Source organism: Pezoporus occidentalis, unplaced genomic scaffold (assembly GCF_034315485.1).
Source record: "Pezoporus occidentalis ecotype Australia unplaced genomic scaffold, CSIRO_AGI_Poc_V1 ctg235, whole genome shotgun sequence".
Lineage (NCBI taxonomy): Eukaryota > Metazoa > Chordata > Aves > Psittaciformes > Psittacidae > Pezoporus > Pezoporus occidentalis.
This window is the reverse complement of record NW_026914233.1, coordinates 1,068,892-1,090,051: the sequence shown is the minus strand read 5'-3', so window position 1 is coordinate 1,090,051 and position 21,160 is coordinate 1,068,892. Positions and strand designations below refer to the sequence as shown.

General features: G+C 43.3%; 1 protein-coding gene across 6 annotated transcripts in view; it reads left to right on the top strand.

Annotated features, from left to right (window-relative positions):
- Positions 1 to 21,160, top strand: part of MYRIP (myosin VIIA and Rab interacting protein) — a 208,874-nt gene that overhangs the window by 31,641 nt on the left and 156,073 nt on the right. The window lies entirely within an intron of this gene.

Genomic DNA, 21,160 nt, shown 5'->3' with positions numbered 1-21,160 from the left:
TTGAGCTGCACACCCAAGAAGACTGTGTTTCTTTGGTTTTGATTGGGATGGATAACACTGGCTTGTGCCTCTCTTCCCTTATTGCTTTAATCCTTTGTTTCTCTTTCTGGCTATGACTTAAAATCCTCGCGAAAGCAGCAGAACTCAAACGTAATGCAAACCTGCTACAGCCTTATGGCAAATATGGTGTGGTTCTTGATACACTTTGGATTATAGTTTGGCTAGGGAATATGGGAGGATATAGGCTGCAAATGGTGTGGTGTTTCTGCAGCGCTTCCAGCTTGAAAAGGCATCCTGAAATTACCTTGTTTTTGTCAAGCACATTGGAAAGAAAGTCATTTGGAAACAGCACAGACCTCAGCATTTGCATCTCAATCAAAAGAACTTGAAATCAAGACACAATTAAAAGGGAAGCCTGTTGGAGGTGACAGGGATTTAATCAAATGTTACTGGGGTTCAGAAACACTCTGGTGAGACTTGAGAGTCTCTAGAAGTGACAGGACCTCTGTGTTGTGATAGAAGACGTGTCAGTACAGGATGGCAGTTCATTAGTGTTGCCACTGTGGTTTCGTGTTTTCATTATGGTTCTTGAACCTGCAGGAGGTGATGAGTTCCTTGTTTCCATTTTGACTGGTTTGGGGGTTTTTATTTCCTTTCTTATTTAAGAATATAAAATAAACTTGTATGCTTCTGTTAGGAAGGTTGAAAATAAGCTTAATTTTAAAGGCTTTGTTGTAGCTGCATGTAAGCTGTCAGTCATCCTGGAGGTCATCCTGTGCTAATCCTTCCATTGCCCCAGTCACACAAAAGAATGAACCTGTCTCTTTAGCTGATGTCCCTTCAGTTGATGGCAGGATGTCACCTGTCATTCTGCCTTTGGAAAGCATTCTTTGAATGCATTGTGGCCTAGCACGAAAGTAGTCAAATACTTGTATGACAGGTCTGGAATATCTCTTGTTAGATAGGGACTGTATCCTAAATAATGTTGTCACTAGTGAAGAAATGGTGGGTTCAAACTGAAACAGGGCAAGTTCAGGTTAGGTCTCAGGCAGAAGTTCTTCCCTGTGAGGGTGCTGAGGTGCTGGCACAGGGTGCCCAGAGAAGCTGTGGCTGCCCCATCCCTGGCAGTGTTCAAGGTCAGGCTGCTCTAGTGTGAGGTGTCCCTGCCCATGGCAGGGGGTTGGAACTGATGACCTTAAGGTCCTTTCCAACCCAAATCATTCTATGATTCCATGATTCTATTATAAAGTTATATATAGTACTAATAGTATATTATAGTGCATGATAATATACTGACAGTATATTATATAATTAAATACTAATCAGCACAACAGCACTGGTAAATGCCAGAGCAGATGAGAAATTTGAGGAAGTCAGCCTTGGGAATAAGAGGTTTGTATCAAGTCAAACATGTAGAATCATAGAATGAACCACACTGGAAAAGACCTTTAATATCACCAAGTCCAACCATTCCCCAGCACAGCCAAATCCACGAGTAAACTGTGTCACTAAGGGCCTCATCTGCATGGTTTGGGAACACTTCCAGGGATGGTGACTCCATCATTAATACAGGCTAGACTTGTAGCTCTCCAAAGATGCAAACTTCAGATTTGAAATGCTAGGTTAGAACCTGTACAGAGGCTGGACACTTAGACTGAATTAACGTTCATGTGTTTGGGATAGTGTAAAACACAGAGTCTTTTGGATGGCAGTTCTGTCAGCCAGCTGTAATAGAGGATTTCCTGCCTTACGGTATATCTGTTGTCTGTGAGTACCTGCTGGACGAGGGTCTAAGGGGGAATAGCCTTTACATTTCTTTACCTTTACCATGCTCTTAGTTTAGATCCAGCTTGGTATCTTCATCTTGTTGCATTCTGAAGAAAAATGAGGACAGAAAGTAAATATTGGTAGCACAAGAGTGAATAGTTTTTCCTTCTAATCAAGCAAAATACTATTCTAGTCCTTAGCACAGTCTGTGACAATCAACAAGTGCTCTCCTGCCCAGCAGTTCTCTCAGATTTCACTTGTCTTTAACCAGTTGAGGAAGCAGTTCCAAGCACTCTAAAGCAAAGCCTTTCTGCCCTTGGGTAATGGAAAAAGATGCATTTAATCGACTTAGGGCTCAGTTTAATAAAGCAAAGGACAGAAACTCCATCACCTGGACACAGAAATTCACGTTGTGCACTTTTCAGGAGTGCTCTCCTTTGACCTATGTTTCTCTTGTTAAGCTGGTAACTTGGGTTGTTGCTAGAGTAACTGGGGTTACTTGATTGTTTCTATGGTAACTTGGGTTGTTTCTAAAGTTTCCTCAGTCGCTATAGCTGTCTGAAGTTATGCCTTAGAGGCAGTGGTGACTCCTGCTAGGATGGTAATGGGGACTGTTGAGATTCAGGAGGGGTTCAGAGTGTTGAACAGGGAATTCCCAACACCATGTCTCTACATGGAAGTGTTCGACACACACAGTCCTGGCCAAACACCAACCTGGAACAAATTAGCAAAGAGGAAAGGGTTGCAAAAAGAGAGTGTGCCCGTCCGATGTGATCCCTTTGAGCAGAAATGGTGGTCTTAAACACACGTTTCTCTTGGTATTGCAGGCATTGCTGCTTTAGCATTAGTTATTCACCTTGCCATTAATGTGATGAGTAAATCAGCAGTATGTAAGTGTCTGTGAACAGACAGGCATTTTGGAGACAGCTATGATGCTTTTTCCTATCGGTGAAAAAGTCTTCTAGTGCTCATGTTTGCTGCAGAAGAATAACCTCAGAAACTGGCAGACCATTTCAGGCATATCTGATGTCCCCACGTTTAACTTGCTTAGCGGGGTGATACTTTCCTTTGATTAGTTGCTTCAGTACTTTACAATGCTTTGTAATGGTGATTGGGGTTATCTGAGAGAAGGAAGGTTGGGGAAAGGGGGAAAGAAGAAAGAATGTCACTGAAGCCACTGTTATCACTGGAATGGGTTGTCCAGGGAGGTTGTGAATGCTCCATCCCTGGCGGTGTTCAAGACCAGGTTGGACGAGGCCTTGGGTGATACAGTTTAGTGTGAGGTGTCCCTGCCTATGGCAGGGGGGTTGGAACTGATGATCTTAAGGTCCTTTCCAACCCTAACTATTCTATGATTCTATTCTGTGATTCTATTCTATGAAATCAAAGGCTGATGTTCCCTTTATCCTGCTTATGTTCTCATGATTTGGCTGTCTTTAGTATGGTTTATGACTGTAGTTCAATTGGTTTTGCATGGATGAAACTCTTCAGTACTGTGGATTTCTTTCTTCACTCATAAGCAAATGCTTTTGGTTTAGGTAATAGCAGTTACCATGGGGGATTGAAAGTCAAGGCTTAGTCTCTGTCTTCTGAATAGTAAAAAACAACCAACGAGGCACTACAGCTCCAAGATACAAATGGATTTGAGTCTTTGCATTGGGAATCTGGTCCTGTCTCTTACCTAACTTTGTAGGTGCCTAATGGAGGAAGATGTGAGACAGAAACAGCTTGCCATAGAGATGCTAATGGATATTGGCTTCCATGAAGCAGTCAGAGATTGGATGACAGAAATCACAAACACTGCATCTTGTTATATGCCGCCAGTCATGGAAAAACAAGCATCCTCCACAGAAACTTGTGATTAGAAAATATGTCATGGCTTAGGAGCAGTTATACTTGAATGTGGCCACGTTCTGAGCAACACATCACCAGACACCTTATGTCCGAGTATGATAAACCAACTTCATCTATGACTTTCGTATTTGGGAATGCAGAAGAAAAGCTTGAGGCTACAGTGAGCTCCCCAGACCTCCCTCTTTCAATCTGAGCAATTTTCTTAGGGGACAGATGAATTCAGGTCCTTTACTGCTGGTGAAGAATGTGGCTTTCCTGGAAAACACATGGGATTTGATGAAGGGGCTAAGTAATACCTATTTCTTTACATCTCTTGATAGTTGGCGAGTAGAACTCCTTAGGCATAGATCAAAAGCTATATAGTAATCTATATACTTTTCTATGTCATAAAGCTCTTTGTGAAGGGTCCATGTTACTCAGATTGTGTTTCTAATGACTTTTAGCGACTTATCTGAGGTACCTGTCCAGTAGCAATGGAGCACAGCCTTGTCCTGTTAACAGTCAACCTTTGGCTGTGTAACAGACATTACACATTCATTTCCATGATTGCTTCCGTTTAGAATACTCTCTTTAGCAGAGATACAGAGATGAATTAGAAAGCTGCGGTAGGACAAATAAGCCTGAAACAGAGGATCATACTGTGATGATTTGCCAGTCCTCTTTCATTGTGTAAAATCATGTGGATCCTTCCCAAAATCAAGGTGTTGTGGTACATTTCATCAATGGTTTAGAACATTTTGGTATCGGGGAAGTCATTTCTCTAGAGAAAAGTTCAGAGGATGCTGTTTCTGTGTGAGTGCTTAATAGATCTATCTACTGATATGTGATACATGTTATAAAGGTGTTCTCTCTGACCTCCTCGTTGGTTTCCAAGTATTTCACTGCTTTGCAAAGCTTTAAATTATGCTAAGCATCCCTTTTCCTCCATGGCTTGCGAGCTATTATTTAATGACTCATTTGGTTTGATCACACATGATGTGCTGCCTAGAAAAACATTTAAGGTTTGCTTTAATGGGTAAGCAAATGTTTAGAAGATCGCAGATATTGCCACAGTTTTGGAGTTTGAGACAGTATACCTGATTCTTGTGAGCCCTCACCTGGAGTACTGCATACAGTTCTGCTGTCCCCAGCAGTGTTCAAGGCTAGGCTGGATGGGGCTTGGAGCAGCCAGGTCGGAAAGAGCCTTGAGCAACATGGTCTGGTGTGAAGTGTCTCTACGTGTGGCAGTGGAGTTTGAACTGAATGATCTTAAGGTGCCTTCCAGCCCAAACTAATCTGTGATTCTACAGACATAATAAACCACACAGGTTTATTACAGAACCTTCTCTCTGTTATTGAAATCAGAACAGACAATGGAAATATCATTTTTAAGCAATGCTCATGCGTAGATTATGAAAAAGCTGATGTTGTTTGCTGGAAGGGACCATTTGGCAGGGTGTCCTTCTGTGCCTTCCATGCCCTGTGAAATCTGATGGAATGACCCCAAAAACTGGCTGGAAGGGGTGCCTAGCACAGTGAGGGAATGTGTGCAGTGAGCACATGCACACATGTGGAATGTGTGCAGTGAGCAGCCACCATTAAAAGCATAAAGCCTGGTGCTTCCTGAGGAACACAACCCAGCTGCCATTGGCACTGCAGTGATTTTGGCTATTGGTGGAGAGCACCATGGCTGTAGAAGCTTTCTCCGTGTGCTGGGAAGGTCTCCGCTGGCACTAGGCTTGTGTCATGCTTCTCTTAGTATCCTGCCTCCTCCTTGAAGCAGGTGGTAGGGGGCAAAGTACTGTGCTCATCTGATTAAATGAGTGTCTGTGTGTCTACATAGATGATATGAAATGGGATCTTGAAGCTCTTCTGTGTGATGCCAGAATAGTCTCTGTCATGGTTTAAGCCCAGCCGGCAGCTCGGAACCATGTGGCTGTGGTTCAGAAGAATGGAAAGAATGTAACTCTCACGGGTCGAGATAAGAGCAGTCCAGTAACTAAGGTATAACACAAACCACTGCTGCTACCACCAGTAATAATGATAAGGGAAATAACAAGGGGAGAGAATACAACCGCTCACCACCCACCGACCAATACCCGGCCCGACCCGACCCGAGCAGTGATCTAACCCTTCCAAATAACTGCCCCCAGTTTCTATACTGGGCATGACGTGCTGTGGTACAAAATACCCCTTTGGTTAGTTTGGGTCAGGTGTCCTGTCTCTGCTTCCTCCCGGCTTCCCCTCCTTCCGGGCAGAGCATGAAGGTCAGAAAGTCCTTGGTCATACGAAACATTACTGAGCAGCAACTAAAAACATCGGTGTTATCAACGCTGTTCCCAGGCTGAAAGTCAAAACCACAGCACTGCACCAGCTACTGAGAAGGAGCAAAAGTGACTGCTGCTGCTTAACCCAGGACAGTCTCCCAGATCTCTGTTCTTCCTTGGACTGCACTTTAGCAAGGTGCATAAGGTACGATCACATTTGGGTGAATAAGAACCTTTAATGTACACCTAGTTCAAAAAGCTTAAATGTAAAAATGCTTGTTTGAAGTCCCATAACTCCTGGTTTTTGGCCGTCTCTTCCAAAACGCATCCTCTGTCCCTTTAATACTAACTGCAAACTTGACTCCTGCTGTAGAAGTTGAGCTGTTTCATGCCCTACTGTAGTCTCCAAGTCCCTGCAGCACTGGCGAGATGGAAAGAATGGCTTGCGCAGCCTTTCCATCACTAGTAGGGTTGCATGATTGTGAGTAAGGAGAGTTTTTGTGAAAGACTGCACAGGAAGCAATAAACCCATCTGTGTTTCCAGGTTAGCAGTGCTGTGTCCTCAGGGCTTCGAAGGAAGAAGAATTTATATACTGATTTTTCTCAAAGAGGTCTGACTGAATACTCGGTGGGAGTCAGAAGAATAGGAGAGTTGTGTTTCAGTTCAAGTTACCGATTGTGGAAGCATCACCCCACAAAGCCACCCCTGCGGTGCTAATGCTTCAAACATTGAAATTGTAGGCACATTGAGCCTTTTGGTTAAGTGCTGTTACTTACAGTTGTCTTAATAGTTTTAGTTTCCATGGGTTAGATGCAGATCAAATACCATTTCTCTGTCTGTCAGCTAAAATGAACCTTTCGTGTGAAGGATTTTAGCTTTCATTACAGACCTGGATCTTCAACAGTTAGAGAATTGGGATTATTGCTATTTGTGTTTTGCCCATTTACAACTGAATGTTAAATAAGTGTCCCTTGCAAGGTAGATTGCAGTTGATTGCAGACATGCATATAGTGGACAATGCTCAGATTTCCTCTACTTCAGCTGGTTTCCTCCTACTGTTGGTGGATAATCAATCCATCATTAGCTTCTGTTGGAAAGGTGAATTCCTTATTACAGTGGTAACAGTGAAGTAGGCTTTGGAGGACTTTGCCTGCTCATGTTTGTCTAGGGCAAGAATCAGAACAGACAAGACCCATGTGACATTGCAAATAAATGCTTTCAGGAAGTTGTTTTTCATTTTGATTTCTGGACTCCTCACAAGGATATGGTAAGCAAATATGTAAAACTTCAGTTCTGCTTCTGAAGACCTCAGAGCAACTTCTGATGTCTGAAGGGGGCTACAAGGAGAGGGAGAGGGACTCGTCATCAGGAACTGTAGTGATAGGACAAGGGGTGATGGGTTCAAACTGAAACAGCGGAAGTTCAGGTTAGATCTAAGGCAGAAGCTCTTCCCTGTGAGGGTGTCCAGAGAAGCTGCCCCATCCCTGGCATTGTTCAGAGCCAGGTTGGACAGAGCCTTGGGTGACATGATCTGTTGTAAGGTGTCCCTGCCCATGGCACAAAGTTGGAACTGGATGAGTTCAAGGTCCCTCCCAACCCAACCCATTCTGTGATTCTAACATTCAAGTGGGTGCCTGTCCCCTGTCAGAGCAGCAAGGGGATTTTAGCTTCTAAGTTTTAAACTATTTCTTCTAAATAAGGAGATAAACTGATTCAAACATTCATTTGCTGGTGAGGATAAACCTTGGTCCATCTAAAGCTGCCTTCAGGTGAGCAATTAAGTTTTTACAGTTTTATTCCCTAGATAGGTAAATACCTTTGCAGATGTATACAAGGGACAGCAGTAAAAATGTATTTATGATCAGATGAGGAACTGCTGTAGAATACAAATTCTGAGACGCATTCAGCTGTAAGTCATCCTTTGTGACTTTACAGCAATTTACTGCATGATGTATAGAGAGACATTTTATTATGGATTAAATAACAGTCACAGTACAGATCAGTGCTCAGAACACATGGAATCACAGAGTGGTTTGGGTTGGAAGGGACCTTCTGACCCTGGGATGGGGCAACCACAGCTTCTCTGAGCACCCTGTGTCAGTGCCTCAGCACCCTCACAGGGAAGAACTTCTTTATGTCTAACCCAAATCTCCTGTGTTTGAGTCTATTACCCCTTGACCTATCCATATAGTCCCTAATGGAAAGTCCCTCTCTGGGACTTGAATGTTCTTGAAGCATTGCCATGGCCAGTTTTCCAGCTTCACAGAAAGAGGAGCGGGACTAACTCTCTGCACTCAGGCACAAATCAAAGCTCCATTCACTCAAATGCATTTTGCTGTACTTCTTTCCAGCCGGTCTGATATTGTTTCGTTATCTCTGAGCTGAAGAGAATGGAAGTTCATCATCAATGGGGTAAATTATTCCCAATAATGAAGAGCTAGCAGAGTCTGCCTGTCTCCCATCTGTCTCTGCCTACTGCTGGGAGCTTGAGAAAACTTGTAGGAGAGAGCTCTTTTCTTGCATTGACTGACAGATGCTCCCACTTCCTTCCAAAGCTTCTCGTCTTCCCTACAGACCAGTGCATGCGTTACAGTGGCTGGAAGATGTGCCTTGTTATCTTTAAGCCCACCAGCGTGTGTATGTGTACCTCCTGCTTAGGTAACCTGTCCTCCGAACAGTAAAGCTAGCAGAGACTGCAGTCAGGCTGTGGAGTAATACCAGGTCCTAGATGGTTTGTGGAGTCAAGCCAGATCTTTGTGAGACTTTTACTGTGCTCCAGCATAGATGCAGTCCTGACAGAAACATGTGCAAAGTGCCTGCAGTCATAGAATCCCAGCCTGGTTTGGGTTGGAAGGGACGTTAAAGCTCATCCAGTTCAAACCCTCTGGCACATGCAGGGACACCTTCTGCCACACCAGGTTGCATGTAAGGAGAAGTTAAAACATTGGATGTTGTCAATCCAGGTATCAAAAATAAAAATCACCTTCCAGGAAACAGTTTCTTAACACCTCTGCTTAAAATGATAGATGGAAAATTCCTTTTATTTGCTTTCTGGAAGGCAAGAGTTACTAATAAAACCCCACCCTGTTGTCTGTGCCTTGGAGTATTTGGAGCCGTATGTTACTGGACTTCCCTTCAGACAAGCGGGCCTTTGCCTTTTGGGAGCCTTCCTGTCATCTTTCGGAAACCCTTGGGGAAAATTGAGGAATATAATGTAGCTTTCCAATTTTGTAATTGGCTCATCTCCAAGTGAGACCCCACTTGCAGCACTGTGTGCAGTTCTGGTGCCCTCAACATGAAAGGGACATGGAGCTGTTGGAGCAAGTCCAGAGGAGGCCACGAGGATGATCAGGGGCTGGAGCACCTCCTGTATGGAGACAGGCTGAGAACACTGGGGCTGTTCAGCCTGGAGAAGAGAAGCTGCATGGAGACCTCAGAGCCTCTTCCAGTGTCTGAAGGAGGCTACAAGGATGCTGGAGAGGGACTCTTCATCAGGGACTGTAGTGATAGGACAAGGGGTGATGGGTTCAAACTGAAACAGGGGAAGTTCAGGTTGGATATAAGGAAGAAGTTCTTCCCTGTTAGGGTGGTGAGGCACTGGAATGGGCTGCCCAGGGAAGTTGTGAATGCTCCATCCCTGGCAGTGTTCAAGGCCAGGTTGGACAGAGCCTTGGGTGACATGATTTAGTGTGAGGTGTCCCTGTCCATGGCAGGGGCTTGGAACTGGATGGTCTTAAGGTCCTTTCCAACCCAAACCATTCTGTGATTCTATGATTCTATTCTATTAGAGCTTGAAATGTGTCACATCTATTCCTGATCTACTAAAAGTCAATGAGTGTAAATACTAAGCCATGGCTGACCTTTTAAAGCATGTTTATTATTGTAAGCACTATATGCAGACTTATGTCCACTGCTTTAATGTCATTATCTTTATGCCAGCTGGAAGAAGAGACCTTTACAGTGGGTCAGGCAAGTCTTTGGTGAATTTATCACAACTGAAGCAGTGCAGTAATAAATTGGGTCCGATATATTAAGCTGCCAAATGTGTTACAGTGGTCTTTGTGAGTCACATATACCTGGCAGAGGTAAATGCAGGGTCTTACAGGGATATTTAAGTTTGGTAAACTCCCCTATCATGGATTTAATGGTGCTTGAGGGACCATAGGTGACAGTGGCACTGGTCAGAGGGAGTTCAGAAAGGTTTCTTTGTTTGGGGGGGTGGAATAAGCTTAGTGAGCTGAATGTGCTGTTTGTTTCCCCATCCCCTTGCCACTGAGTTCTAAACCAGATTTCTGGTCGTGCCTTTTCCTGTAGAGAGTGTTCTGGGAGAGTTTGGTAGTGACTGGAATAAAGTGTTTCACAGGACAACCGCAACCTTCACGCTTCTTCAATGTCAGTGTGATTGCTTTTATTTGCAGGGCTGGTTTCTGACTGCTAGGGCAGCAGCACTGCTTTGGTCTCATCACTGCAAAGTTCTTCTGAAAAGTCATGTTCGCACTGAAGGTCTAATTCTGACCTGTTTCTGATTAACCTTTGGGTGCTGTCAGTCTGTCTCTCTACCACTTGCAGGCTCACAGCTTTTCTTTCCTTTACCTTTTGGCATGAGTCAAGAAGCAGAAGGTGACTGAACCTGTCCAGGAGCTGGGTGTACTTTTCTCACTATAGCCAACAGCTCTAGTACAGAATAAGTAATGTTGTTTCATTTGAAGCTGCCTGTTCTATTGGGTTCCACATTTCTTGCACCAATCCAGACCTGGTTTTAACTTTGCTCTGCATCAGGGGAGTGTGGACTGAGGAACCGGTTTGCTTTTGTGTGTCTTTGGTCCTGCTCTGGAGCTGGCAGCCCTGTCTGGTTCTGAGCTGTGCTGCTTCCCGGAGGTGTCCCGCCTGGTTACTGACCCTTCATACAGGGATTTCAGACTGGGCAAAGATTGTTGTGAATAGAGGAGAAGCGGGGAGCCAGTTTAAGCACCCTGGGAAATCAGGCTGATCCTTTCCTAATAGACTTGCAAGCTTAGCTGAGCAAATACTTGACCTGAGGAGCGGGGCCAGAGAAGGGCAATGGAGCTGGTGCAGGGCCTGGAGCACAAGTGTGATGGGGAACGGCTGAGGGACCTGGGGGGTTCAGTGTGGAGAAGAGAAGGCTCAGGGGGGACCTGATCGCTCCCTACAGCTGCCTGACAGGAGGTTGTAGTGAGGTGGGGTCGGTCTCTGCTCCCAAGGAACAAGGGACAGGACAAGAGGAAACGGCCTCAAGCTGCACCAGGGCAGGTTTAGATGGAGCTGAGGAACAATTCCTTCCCCAGAGGGTGCTCAGGCATTGGACCAGGCTGCCCAGGGCAGGGCTGCAGTCACCGTCCCTGCAAGTGTTCACACAGCGTGGAGACGAGGCCTCAGTGCCATGGGTTAGTGGTGGCCTTGGAGTGCTGGGAATGGTTGGACTGGGTGAGCTTAAAGGGCTTTTCCAACCTGGTTCATTCTGTGATTCTATGAAACCAACGCAGTTCTGTGGGTACCAAGACTGTAGCTGGGCTGACCTTTACTTAACAAGGGATTAGCTGGGTACAGTGGCCTGGGCTCCAGCCTCAGCCTTCCTGAGAGTGTCTTGGGTTTGTTTTTTATCTTCATGAATTTGAGTTAGAACTTTGGCATTTCCTGAAATAAGCTTCTGTGTCTGCTTTAACAGGGGCTTGTTCTTGCTCTTTGTGGTGCTAATAAAAGCTAAAGGCTTAATCTTAAAGATGCAAGCTCTCTGGAGCCATGCACCCATGGAGATTTGTCAGCTTTAATCCTGTATGCAACCTTCTCAGCAGAGCATAAGAGGACTATTGTTGCTGCCTTGGCTGGTGCTGTTTGCACATTATAACAATGGGTCCAGTGATTTAAACTTGCAGGTTTTTTTCCTTTTTTTAAATGTATTAATTATATCAATAAGCTGTCAGGTCTCTTTTAATGAAATGATCTATAAACAAGTAGTTTCCGTTTGCATTGAAGGATGCTCAGTGAAGAAAAGAAATAAAGGGACATTTATGAGGCTTCTGGCAGCAAGGCAGACCTTGTCAGGCCAGAAGAGTTTCTTTGAGGTAATGGGCAAGGAAGGACAAATAAGTTTTCCTGTGTTAGGCTGCACTAGAGGAAACAAGGCACGACAGATTAGTGTCGCGTACAGGTTTACCCCTCTGGAGCATTGGTGTGTCTTCCTGCGACACACTTAATGTTGGTGCTAAATGCTAGGAGAGTTGTGCAGAAAAGCTAGGGTGATAATCACACAAAGCTGTGAAGTTTTTGGTGGGGTTTTGGTAGGGGTGGTAAGACCAACTTTGAACTGAATATTGGTTTATGTCTATTTTGCTGCTCTCTTTAGCTCCATCCCGTTTTGTTATCAGGGTGACTTCTTAAATCTTCTTCATTTTGCTATCAGGATAACTTCTTAAATCATGGGATTCAAGAATTTGTGTACTGAATAATATCTTTTCACTTCTAACCAGTCTTGTTTTCTAAATGATGAAGAGCAGCCAGTCTTCCAATCATATCCTTTACAGTGTGTTATAAAGAACCCTGAAATTCTAATCCCCTGTATCATTTGGGGTGAGTTTTAATGCATAGATGCTTGTGATCTGAATGAGGTTTTTATCAGCTGGAGTTGGGTATTGCATTGACCTTGTCCTTTATCATCTATTAATTGTGGTTCATTTTTAAAAGGAAGTGGTGCATGCATGCAAAGGAAATATATTCAATTCCACATTATTTGTGCTTCTGTTTAGTGTGTTTTTGTTTTCCATCCTCTTACTAAGAATTGAAGCGAGTTGCTGGCCCATACCCACAGGTTCATTCCCAACTGGTTTCCAGCATTGTTTGCTCCAAAGTACTTATAAAACCTTAACTTTTCCAGAGGTGTGTTTGTCTTCTGTGTTTGCAGCTTCCACCCTCACCTAATAGCTTTCAAGTACGGTATTTTCTGGGCTTGACATGTAGCGCTTAACAGATGCCTGTGAACTTGAAGCATCCAGATCCTGCTCTCAGAACAGATATATTACAAGTGACAGCTTGTCCATAAGTATATGTGTTGTTCCTTTAAAATCTGCTAAGGTCAGGTTCTCTGCTGGGCTTGGTATGAGTACCTGTATAAAAGAGATCAGAATATAGAGTTGGAATAGCAGCTATTGCTGAACAGTAGATGGAGGACATAAGTTTGGGATTTCCTTCACAGTGTTCCACTAAATTTTGGACCTTTAATTTTTTGGGCAACCCGTTCCAGTGCCTCACCACCCTTACAGTGAAGAATTTCTTCCTTATATCCAAGCTAAACTTCCCCTGTTTAAGTTTGAACTCATTACCCCTTGTCCTCTCACTGCAGTCCCTAATGAAAAGTCCCTCCCCAGCGTCCTTATAAGCCCCCTTCAGGTACTGTAAGGCTGCTATCACCTTAAGTTCATCTAGTTGCAAACCTCTGCCATGGGCAGGGACATCTCACACTAGGCCGTGCCGTTCACCCTGACCTTGAACGCTGCCAGGGATGGAGCATTCACCGCTTCACGGCACGATGATGGCTTGTGCTCCTTCTTAGCAAGCCTGGCTATGCAAGTTACCTTTTTCTGGCCTTTTTAATATACGAATGTGAATGAATATCCTTCTGGCTGAAAGTATCAGGAAGCAGATCTGTTGAGTAAGAATGTGCCTTTTTTTCCCTCCTAGAAGTAATTTTGTAGAGAGTGACTGTTCTTTTGATCTGTCTGAAGCTGGCATGTATTATTCATAAAGGCTAGATTGGTTTTAATAAAGATAATTCTCCTCAGATAGCATATTAAAAAGACTCATTTATTAGGCTGAGATTCTTCATGTTCCTGGGGCACTGGTCATGAACACTAACTCTGATACTGTAGGTTTTCTCTTTGTGTTAGGTTCAGTGGTTTGGATTTTGCTTCTTTGTTTGCTCTTTGAGTTTTTCTTTTGTTTAAGTAGATCCCTTCCATAATAAAAACTTATGGCCTTCCTCCTTCAGTATGTTAGCAAAACCATCCAGAAAGTTGGATGAAGTAGCATGGGAGATCCAGGTTTCTTTGTCAGGTCCTTTTGGGAGACCTTTATTTCAGGCTCAGACTATCTTTTTAAACTAATGAGAGTGCTTCTCTTGTAAGCAAAGCTGATATCTGGGTGTTGTGTACATATATTACTCTGCCCTATAGAAGAGTTGCATCAGGATTCTGATAGCAATGGCTTCTGACAACAGCATGGGATAAGGAAAGCTTCCTACTGGAAGTATCTGATTCAGGAGTCAAAAGTACTCTGAAGGTCATCAAGGCTCTGTGAATCAGTGGGAGATTTCAAGAGCATCTTGAAGCTGTAGCTTGAGATAATGTAATTGAAAGGATGACTCCTAATGTGGAATTAATTTATCATAGAATGGTTTGGGTTGGAAAGGACCTTAAAGCTCATCCAATTCCAACCCCCTGCCATGGGCAGGAACACCTTCCAGTAGAGCAGCTTGCTCCAAGCCTCTGTGTCCAACCTGGCCTTGAGCACTGCCAGGGATGGGGCAGCCACAGCTTCTCTGGGCACCCTGTGCCAGTGAACACATGATATATTCTGTATGAACTTCTGTATTTCCTGTCACTTGCTGAACTGTGCAGTTGTGACATAGAATCATAGAATAGTTAGGGTTGGAAAGGATGTTAAGATTATCCAGTTCCAACACATGAATAGTGTGTCCTTTACAAATTGAGATGGATGGTAGAGCTGCTGGGTTTGAGCCTAAGCAATGTGTTTGGAGTAGTTAAGCCTGACTAGTGGCTTTCTGAACTTTTTAGTAGTGGTATATCCTTGTTAGCTTCTCTTTGTGTTTTGGTCTGTAATTCTGGAAGGTTTGTATTTAAAAAGAATCAATAACAAAATATTTGCTATAAAAGATGACTGCTGTTGCAGCCTGGAAAATGTATGGAAAATATGCTCATAAAAGCAGGATCAGTGGTTCTCATAAATCCATCTGTTCCTGATGACTTCCAAAGTGGCATCCTAATCCTCTGCATGTGACAGCAGAACCCTCTTCACAGCGCCCAGTTGGGAGAAATATTGACATGATTCAGAACATTAATATAAGTTGGGTTTAGGCCAAGTTAATTGTTGTTAGTTATTGCATTTGTATTTATAGGTTGTAAAGATGTTGTAAAGGTATCTTATTATTGCAGCAGGTCACCCTGGATACTGACGCACGGTGGCTGAAAGTCCTAATGCTAAAGCTATTCTAGGAAGAAAAAGAAAATGCCTGCCTTGAGTTTGGATTTGGGTAGGGGTGTTGCTTTGGTTATTTCTTGCTAACCAGCTGTGTTTCTATATTGAAACGACTCAGATTTTTAATCTTGTGAGTCATCTTTTCTTGGCAGCAGAGCAGTTGCGTTCCACCGGGTGTCAGAGGAACTGTCTTTGGGGAGCTCGCTCTTCTGGTTTCACACAACTACTTATGCCACACGAGACGGGGGATGCAGTTTAGGTGGCAAGGCAGAGCCTGACAGGTCACTGAAGAAGTAGTAGTAAAAAGGGTGAATAAGGTAGAAGCTTTTAAATCCCATATTTGCATAATAATGGCAAATTCAGTGATAGCGATATGCATACGCTTACAAACCTCCGATGAATAAGTAAACTATTAGGCTATAGAAAATGGTCTTACGTGTTTTACTTAATTTATCAAAACAATACCAAGCCACGTATGTTTGCCTTGTGGTTTGCTTGGTTTTTCCACGGAATGACTCCCATTCTGTAGTGATTTAAGAAATTTGCTCTGATCTTCAGAGGGAATGACTTAGCAAACTTGACTGTAGAGGAACAGAACACAAAAGAGCTGGAACTTCCAGTAACCTTTCTTAAGCATAGAAGCGCTTTGCATTGTGAAGTCCATAAGTAACCCTGGAATTGTGTTATCAGTGCACAGTTATAGAATCATAGAATGGTTAGGGTTGGAAAGGACCTTAAGATCATCCAGTTCCAACCCTCTGCCATGGGCAGGGACACCTTGCACTAAACCATGCCACCCAAGGCTTTGTCCAACCTGGCCTTGAACACCACCAGGGATGGAGCATTCACAACCTCCCTGGGCAACTTGCATCAATTGGAAGACTAAACAAGTTTCATTTTCACAGTTATGTCATGAACTGAACAGTATCCCCACGTTCTTAAAACTTTCTTTTTTGGATTAGATCTTACCTGTGTTTTGCCTGAGACTGATGATGCTACTGAACTGAAAGGCCTTTTCTTGTCTGCCAGCAGTTTCTGCAGAGGATGGCACGCTGCTGGACCACCCTGGCTTTACTTTGGTCTAGTGGTTAGAGTTATAAAAAGGATTTTAATATAACAGAAAATAAAAGGAACAGCTGAAAGGGAGGGTGCTTGGGGTCAGGATGAATGATGTTGAAAGGTAGAGGCTCAAGTAAATGTGTCCCACCAGGGAAAGGGAAGAATCTGAAAAGACCAAAAGGAAAAAGTGTTCGGAATAAAGACAGCCATAAAAAGATGGAGAAGGAAATAGAAAAGAACATAAACTTTGACATTTTAAAGGTAAAACCACACCAAAAAAAATTCAAAGCCAAATTTGTAAGCTCGTAACAGCTAACAATAAATACAGAATAAGCAAGAAACAGCTTTGCCAGGGAAGTTGGCAAAGCTGATCATTATTAGGATGTAAAGGAAGCATTACTAGTGGATAATGTGACTGCAGCACAGGTAAGTTAAACAACTTTTCATTGGAGTTTGTGTCTGAAGCATTCAAGGATGTTTCCCCCATTGAAATGTGAGACAGAAGGTTGAAATATGTTGTCATGGCAAAAGGTTCCTGTGAGTCTAAGCCAACTATGGAGACTTCTGAGGGATCTTGTGGTTTTGATAATTCAATGCAGATGAGCTTAAACTTTTGTAAGTGCCAAGCAATGTACATTGTGAATAGGAAAACAAACCTTAACCTTTACATTAGTAAATTACCTGTTACAGGATCACAGAATGGTTTGGGTTGGAAAGCAACTTAAGATCATCCAGTCTCAACCCCCTGCTGTGGGCAGGGATGCCTCACACTATGCCACACCATGTTGCTCAAGGCTCTGTCCAACCTGGCCTGAAGAAGGCTACTGAAGAAGGACTTGCAGATAATGTCTTAGGAACTGATTCAGTCTTCAGTGGTACTGAACTACTGAATCTGAAGGGGTTGACAATATCATAGGAAAGGAATGGAGAACAAACCAGGAAACATGACTTACATGAATGTGTAAATCTGTACCACATCCACTTCTCAACACTATACGCACTTCCTTAATGTTATAGTTATTTTTAAGCTATTAGAGCAGTCGTAAATGTACAGTAAAGGTTGCCATGGTTAATCAAAGGTGTGGAATATTTGCTGGTTAAAACAAATACTTTGACTAAAACTTTTCAGCTTAGGAAAAACCCAGCTGTATGGGAGTAGCTCAGATGGGTTTTTTTAATCCTGAGTGGAGTAAAGAATGTGAGTATAGACTTCTGCTTTCACCCTTTCATGTTAATGGTGCAAGAGAGAATAGACAGTTGAATAAGGAGGAAGAGGGTTGGTTAGAAAGAGCAAATGAATGAACAAACCAAAGAGTCTCTTCTTTCCAAGTCCTTAGCCTGATTGTACTAGCAGTGTAGTCCAGGCTGTGTGCAGAAAAAACAAGATAAGGTTTGTAGGAAGAGAGAATGTTCTTTATTACCCCACAAGACACGGTTATTAAAAGCAGAGTAATCTGAAGAAAGCCCCACGTGTCCACAAACCATGTGTTCCCTCTTCACCTCCCCTGCTGCATTGGCTGCTCAAATAACCAAGTTGTGGAAATGACCCTGGATTCAGTAATCACATCAATTGTGTATAGCTGTGTAGTTGAAACAAAGGAAAAGCATTTCCTTTGATGGCAGGTTTTCTTGCATCTGTAGCTGATTCTTTAGACGACTCCTTGCTCTCCATGGTGGTGTAAGCATTACATGATGTGTTTGTGTCCAAGGCCCAATTGTTTCACTTAAAAATCTTTGTGGCGACTGTTTTGATAGGAATGTGTTTTATTATAATCATGGTTTTTGTAGACTTTGCCTTTTAAATTGACCAAGGATTTAAATGGATCAACCCTGTTTCCAAATGCGTGGCTTCGTTGTCGAAGAAGTCCGCAGGTTCTTAATATGCGTGATGGTGAAATGATGTACAACGCGTACCAAATGTTCAGGTCCATATTTATGGCTAGCTGTGGCCTGGCAAAAGGTGAGATGCATCTCGCTTTGCTTGCATCTCTTCCTTGGGAAAAGCTGCAGTCTGGTCTGAGTCCGGACTGTCTCCGTTTGATATCGGTTTGCTTTTTGTGTAGCATGACTTCAGTGTATTTCATAGTGGTCATTTCAGTTTTAAGCGCTTTGGTGGGTATTTACTGCACGTTTGTTAGGTTATTTAGTTGCTGAAGAAGTCAGCAGTTGGAGGAGCTAAAGAAGAGAAGGGAACTGAAAGATAACCTCATTGTTATGCCTGTTAGAGAGCACAGAGTCAATTTTGAAAGAGAATTAAAGGAGACCTAGTAAGCAGGGGTCTGTGGATGTGAATCAGCTAACCTTTGTATCAGATGTAAACCCTGTAACTGTTTCAAGCGGCAGGCACATCTGCACTCTCCTTAGTATCTATGAGCATCCTGAAGCTGAGCTTTTTTCCTTGTAAACGAGACTGAACTAGTTCCTCTTCATTTTCATTCTGCTGCTCCCAAACCCTTCGATATATGCGCCGTGATCTTTCAAATAGCCTGGAAATAAGAACACCACTCTCCACTGATAAATCTCTGTAATATGTAAATGCAGCAGTGGTGTACAATTACAGTAGTCTTGTTTAATGAACCACTGATTTGAACAGATAACCCACTGGCTTGCCAAAGTATATTCATTAAATGGGGATGCTATTCAATAAAAGGACAGCAAATTTCTTTCTTCCCTCCTTTTTAAAGTTAAAATCTGACATACTTATTTCCTAACAGAAAAAGACAAGAGAGCATTTGAATACACAATACATCCCTTTATGCTAACGGGTCTGTGCCCTGCCAGATTTCAGTTTAACTACTTTTTGCCTACTTTTTCTGCTAATATACATAGGTTTGTTCTAGTTGATTCTATTTTGTTGGTCTCTTAAACTGTTACTGTTTTGTTTCTTCCCCCTGCTTAATGTTTTCAGCTTTTTGGCCTGAAATGATAGGTGGTTTTCCTGGTTTGGAATTGCACTGTTCTTCTGCCTTACAAGAACAGCTTCTGACTTCTGAAATGTTGTGCCTAAGCATTTCCTTCCTCCAATTGTTGCTTACCCCACTGAGCAATAAAGAAAATCTCAGCTAGGAAATTACTTGACCCTTTCACTCAGTCTCAGTTCACAGTTACCCATATTTCTCAGGTTGGAAAATTACAGCAGCAGTAATTCTTAGTTGAATACAGCATTGTTCTATTTGGAAGAATCCCATAGAATATGAAGTCAAATAAGCAATCATGCACTTTGAGAGAGAGTATTTATGTATTTAACTCATTCTCTCATTGCCCTTCCTCATTCTCCCTCAAGTGTCACCCACCATTTTAGTGTCACTTTCATTTCTTTTAGCACTGATTTTTCTTTTCCTCTATTTTGGTCTGCTCACACCTTGAACTCTGCATGGGCTGTGCCTTGGAGCAGGGGCTGCTTGAGTGGCAGTTAGTGCTGTGGATACTGATGGGGATCTAGTCACTCAGGAGGAGGTAACAAGTAACATACACTGCTTCAGGAGGCTTGAAAGGCATGGTCCAGATCCAGGGGTGCTGAAGCACTGTTTTGGTTCACAGCCACCATGTTGGAGCAGCTTGTTGGTTGGTTACCTTGTGGCTTGAAATCCATCTTTCCAATTAAACTGGATGGGCATAACCCCTTAAAGGGAATTTAGTGTCCTCCATTGCCTCTCAGGAAGAAGACCGAAACACCTCTGTGAGGTGGGCACTATCATGCTGGAGGTGCAGAACTGTCAAGCAGACACACAGTATGCCCAGCTCCTTGCTTTCCTAGTGCACCATGTGCAACCTCACCTCAGTATTCAGTTACAAACCTGCTTTAATCTAATAGGAGCCCTTATATCCTATTAAGGTGTCAGAAGATGAGTTATGGTTTTACATGCCTAACGTAGATAAGCTCCTGTTTAATGACCTCAGGGTGCAGATGGCCTGAGATGCTCTATGGGGAGATGCGTGTCTGGATATGAAGATGCTTTGACTGAGGCCAGAATGGATTTGAAGGGTCCCCTTAAAGTAATGGCTTGATTAGAAAAGGCAGGCTTATTTCAACTGTTACTTTCAGTTGAGACATGGAACTTTTAGTGTCCTGGTTAGTTTTATTTGTTGTTTGCTTTCATTTTGCTGTATCTGGATCTTACTTAGAGAGCAGGCTCAGTGAGCAGTGAGGCCATTTAAAACAGAGACTGCTGTAGCTTTTAATAAATGTTTAGAGCAGGGCTAGGATTTGAGCTGTTTGCAGAAGTGGTCTGAACTGGGGCTTTCTCCTCCTGCTTCCACCATTGGTAAGCTTATTCCTTTTGGCTGTTAACTGTATTCAGGATGTCAGGATTATGTGTGTGTCCTTGTGTTTCATGTCAAACAAGCATTGGATTTGCTTTTTAGTGCAGTGAGCCCAACCCATGGGGAAGTTGGTGAGTTTGTAATGGGTGAAGTGTGAGAAGAAGAAGTCATAGGATCATAGAATCACAGAATGGTTTGCATTGGAAAGGGCCTTAAGATCATCCAGTTCCAACCCCCCTGCCATGGACAGGGACACCTCACACCAGACCAGGTTGCTCCAAGCCCCTGTGTCCAACCTGGCCTTGAACACTGCCAGGGATGGGGCAGCCACAGCTTCTCTGGGCACCCTGTGCCAGCGCCTCAGCACCCTCACAGGGAAGAACTTCTGCCTTAGATCTAACCTGAACTTCCCCTGTTTCACTTTGAACCCATCACCCCTTGTCCTATCACTACAGTCACTGATGAAGAGTCCATCCCCAGCCTTCTTGCAGCCCCCTTCAGACACTGGAAGCTTCTCTTCTCAGGCTGAACAGCTGCTGCCTCGTGCCATCAGGCTTGTACCACCATCCAGTGCTCCCTGAGGTACATAACAAGTTTGAAGGAAATGGAATTCTGGTTAAAGACCATCAGAATTCACCAACCAGATCTCACCAAATTAGCTTGATCCTGAAATAACGGATGATGAAGAGTAAACTTTTGTCCTTGTACTGACAGCATCTTTTCAAACTGAAATTTGAGCCAA